General features: G+C 34.5%; 1 long non-coding RNA gene across 1 annotated transcript; it reads left to right on the top strand.

Annotated features, from left to right (window-relative positions):
- Positions 1-89: 89 nt before the first annotated feature.
- On the top strand, positions 90-4,773 carry LOC135222195 (uncharacterized). The gene is made up of 3 exons (XR_010316199.1): positions 90-216; positions 2,883-2,993; positions 4,273-4,773. It is a non-coding gene; the product is annotated as an uncharacterized LOC135222195 (long non-coding RNA).
- The last annotated feature ends 315 nt before the right edge of the window (positions 4,774-5,088 follow it).

The following is a 5,088-nucleotide window of genomic DNA, read 5'->3' as shown; positions in this document are numbered from 1 at the left end:
TTTTGACGCTGAAGACGATGAACTGTTGTAAAGGTCAGCAGGTTTCGAATAAAACAGTAATGATTTTTACCAATGCATTTTGTTTTCAGAGTGGAATGTGAAAATACGTCAACCCAATCGTGTTACAAGAGAGGTTTGTGAACGAGGATAATTAAGTAGCTCTTATCACAAGTGACCCCCCGAAGTATCACTTCACTGATTTCTGCTACCGAAGAAGTAAGTTAAAATTTGGTTTCTCGCATATTTTAAATGAGAACAGTATAAGTGTCTATCCCTCAGAATCTTAGATAGCTCCCAAAGATTGCAGCTGACATAAATGTTCAAAGAGTATATACCGTACACAGGTCCAGAATATGTTAACGTAGCGGAAAATGCTGACATTGGTCCGTGCTCTGATAATGAAAGTGTCAGACCTTAACTTTGAAGGCAATGATCATTTGTGTAAGTCATTTCAACCCATTTTCATAGAGTTGATAAGTGAATAGATATGTAAGTGAAATGGCTTAACATTGTGGAATTGAGCGATTTGCCGGTGAAATGTTTAAAGAAATTACATACTGCATTGCACAAGCGTCGTCTTCGCCAGTGTTTCAACCAGAATTGAAAATCAACAAGATGATTTATAAACTTATGTCACTATCTAGTAATCAATTATTATGCAGTAATGAGTGAATTTAATGAGCTAATTCATAATAGTTAATACTGTTCTCCCGAATCCGTTACAGCAAAAAATAGTTTTGAGAAGCATACGCTAAGTATTAAAAAAGTCCTGTATTTGCTCATTTTCGATCGCACTTAATATACTTGAGAAACTGCGAATCGAGGTAAATGATCCACAGCTGTTAATAACTATGTGTTAAAAGGAAGCCCCAGCGTAGCAGATGACTTATGGACTGAGACTTGAGCGAGAGATTATTCGTAGTTTTTAAGCAAAATGCAATTTAACTGGCACGTTGGAGCTTTTGAAATATTGGTAAATTTTAGTTGCTATGTTGTCGTCTTGGTTAGTAAAGCATGGGTTATGAAAGATAAGACAACTAGATGGTAAAACCACTTCAGTAAACCAGCTGCCGTCATGAACAAACTTTGCAATGATAATTATTGTGTGGTTGTATTACTTTGCTTACCATATTGCTTATCTGGGGTTCCTAGTGAAATGTTTCCTTGCTTATCATTACATACACCATTTTCCAAATTGTCTAACTAAAAAAAAAATTATATTAATACACTATCCTCTGGCTGCCTTCCCTTCCCCTTTAGGGTCATATTACTCTAAAGCTAATAGGATACTTTATCTCTTAAGTATTTGATTCGGTTTTTAAGATTTATAATAATAAAAATACTTTTTTAAAGAAATACTTGTAAAGGTCTAATTACCTTGATATTCGTGATATTGGAATGATGCAGAAATTTTTTTTGCCATATTTTGGAGGTAATTCAAATACTAGTTAAACTTTTAATTCTGCCCTATATTGTTTTATTATAGTTAAGAGTTAACCAATGAGATTTTTCCTGATTTGTGACACGACTAATAAAAATCCGTGCTTTGGCCAGTAACCATGTAAGAAAAAGTAATTTTTGTACTTGGTTATAGGTTTATAAGTAACATTTACGTGTAGGTTTGGTAGGTTTTTTAATGTTGGCCAAGTTCTTTTTCCGTTTCTCGATAGGGCTGAGGATGGTATTGATTCCAGACATTTTTATGGCCGCTGGAATATACTGACTTGCTGGGATAGGAGTTGCTTGAAAGCAATACAGAAGTAGGAGAAGTAAATAAGCGGTTGATATTAATTATGGTTGAAATATCCACATTTTCTGAAGTTATAGTATTGTATCAGATGAGGCCAGAAAGTAGACAGAGCTAACTTGTCATACTGATTAGCAGCACCACAGCCTATTACAATTTCATACAATCTGGTGGTTTCTGGCAGTTATGTGATAGACAAACTTTGCCACAGATTCATATTGGCTTTTAGATAGACATTATCCTTCTTGTCCATTTTAGGAATTATTCAGAGATTTGTCTCCCAAGTACAGGAAGGTATTCCGTAGGATTGGCTTTTATTTCCTCAATTTCTAGTTCTCGGTAAAGTTGGCTTCAAGACTTCCATAACACAGTGAAACCAAATGAGATGTTTTGTACAAGACCTCACTAAAGCAGATAATATCCGTGATTTTAACAAACGACAAAACTGGCTCATCAGTATGTGAAATTGTCGCTGTGCATGTAAATAGTAACAAAATAACCAGTATCAAATGCCAAAGTGTTAAATATCAGTATTAAGTAGAGATACCGTATGTTTGCAACACATCTACCTCGTTTGCCTAGCCGTTTACCGATAACCATGACGCCATCTATACATATATCTAAGAAAAGGTGCTGGTGTAGTGACTACTTAGCAGAAACCTATGGTAGAGCAATATGTACTTGAATCAAAAGATGCTTTTGGTGACTTATGGTAAAACCTTCAGGAGACCAATGGATTCAATTACTGAAGTGAAAAATTTGTTAACGCCTAATTCAGTTTTCGTATCGGTGATAAAATTCAGTCTTTCTCTGATAATCCATTTAAATCTGATCCCCCACCCAATATTCCTCTTTCAGTTAGGTTATGGAGAATGTAGTCTTTCCTACTTAGGTGTTGGTTTAAACCTAGAGTTTCTATCTTGTCGATAATGCCTCACCTCACCCTTTAATACAAGTTGTTGTTAAATTGGCCATTTACTGTTCATGCACTTGAATACCTATTGATCTGCATTTCAAACTACGTTTACGTTTTCACACTGAAGATGAACTGTTGTCAAGGGTTGCGTATAATGAAGGTCAGCATGTTACAAGTAAAGCAGCAAATATGTATATTTATCAAAGCATTTTGTTTCAGAGTGGAATGTGAAGAGACTTCAAGCCAGTCGTGTTACAAGAGAGGTCTGTGAACGTTGATCAACAAGTGACCCCCGAAGGATTACTTGACTGATTTCTGTTACTTAAAGAAGTAAGTTAGAATTTGGTTTTTCGATATTTAAAATGAGTGGATAGTGTAAGTCTCAATCCTTAGAATCTTATGTAGCTCCAAAGACTTGCTGCTGACATAAATGTTCAAAGAATATATACCGTACACAAGTCCAGAATATGTTAACAGTGGGAAAAGCTCTCATTTGTCCGTGCTGTAATAAAGAAAGTGTCAGACCTTAACTTTGAAGGCAATGATCATTTTTGCAAGTCATTTCAACCCATTTTCATAGTTAAGTGAACAGATTCCTAAGTAAAATAGGTTTACGTTGTGAAATTGAACAAATATGCCAGTGAAAATTTTAAAGAAATTACTAAGTAAATAGTGTGCTACGTTGTGAAATGAACAATATGCCAGTGAAATATTTAAAGAAATTACACACTGTATTACACAAGCGTCGTTTTTGCCAATTTCAACTAGAAGTGAAACCGACAAGATGATTTGTAAACTTGATATGTTTACTGGATGATGTTATCAGTAATGAGTAAATTAAATGAGCTTGTTCATAATGAGTTATACAGTTCCCCCGAATCCATTACACAAAAAAAAATTTTTGTTTTTGTTTTGAGAAGCATATGCTAAGCATAAAGTCTCTATTTGCAAATTTTCGATCGTACTTAATATGCTTTAGATACTTCGAATGGAGGTAGATAATCCACTGCTGTTAATAACTTAGTGTTGAAAGGAAGCCCTAGCGTACCAGATGATGTAACTTAAGGAGTGAGACTTAAACGAGTGAGATTATTTGTAGTTTTGAAGCAAACCAGCTGCCGTTGAGAATTTTGCTTATTATATTGCTTATCAGGGGCTCTAAGTGAATTGCTTCAATGTTTAATAGTAGGGGCATTCATGCAATAAGTGTGTTGTAAGGAATGTTTAATAGTAGGAGCGTTCATGCAATAAGTGTGTTATAAGTGTATTGTATTGAAGTTTTACCTTGAAATACTTTGCTTATATTGAATCTTGGCTTGAAGTAATGTTTAAGAGTAGGAGCGTCTAAGCAATGGTAAGTCTGTTGTATGGAAGTGTTACTTTGCTTATTATATTGCTAATTGGGTTTGTAGTACCATAAAACACAGAGTGTTTGGGTAATGAGCATTAAGCAAAGGAAAATCTGTTCATGAAGTGTTACTCTGCTGATCACGTTGCATCCTCTGATTTATGATCAAATATGGAGTAAAAGTGTTTTTACACTGAAGCGTTCCATATTGTTAAATACCAATCAATCAAATGACCCTAATTATGGTTTTCCTTATTCCAGGAAGTGTAGCGTTTGGAGTGTGGGACTAGATTTTTTCAACAAAAGCAGCAAGAGTGGGTACTAGTTTTAGTGCTGCGGTTTCTACCCTGGTGGAAGGACTCGCTCGTCGTCTTTCACAGCTACGTTTTAAGTCTCCCGTATCTCTCGCCCACCTTTCGTACTAGCCTGCCTTTCGTTTAGGCTTTCCTTTAGCCTCGTTTCCGGCTGTTTCACACATGCAAATTCTCCTTGACTAAATGTCCACATTTAGGTTTTGAGGAGAGAGGGAAGCTGTTAAATGAGTGCAGGTTGTTAAAGGGAAACTATTAGGAATGTGACAGTACATGTTTGGGGAAACAGGCAAGTTTGAAATATGATTTAAAATAACATTGATATCTTAGAATTATTGTTAAAAAAAAATTTAATATATTATACAAAAACTAAATATTAACGTCTGAGCATTATTATATACATTCTAATTTGTTTATTGTTGTAGTAAATTTTATTACATTTGAAATTGTAATAAATACATTATTATTTAGATTGCTTTTACAGTTTTCTACTAATCAAATTTTAATATTTTTAATTTCACAAAAATATACTGTCATGTCCATTTATGTCTACACTTTTTGCCCTTTCTACATATTTGTATTTGATTGGGGTTCAAGAAATAATTTGTAGCATTGTTTCCTTTCCTCCATTAGCATTAACTATAATGTACTGCTGTTATGGAGCATATATGTTTTTAATAGTTCATCAAACCGTACTTATTTTTTTTTTTTTTTTTTTTGCTATTTCTCCGATGCACGAACTCGAGACACACTTGTACCTGCAGCA

Source organism: Macrobrachium nipponense, chromosome 3, assembly GCF_015104395.2.
Source record: "Macrobrachium nipponense isolate FS-2020 chromosome 3, ASM1510439v2, whole genome shotgun sequence".
In the NCBI taxonomy this organism is placed as follows: Eukaryota; Metazoa; Arthropoda; class Malacostraca; order Decapoda; family Palaemonidae; genus Macrobrachium; species Macrobrachium nipponense.
The sequence above is the reverse complement of the archived record's forward strand: the minus strand, read 5'-3'. Positions and strand labels throughout refer to the sequence as shown.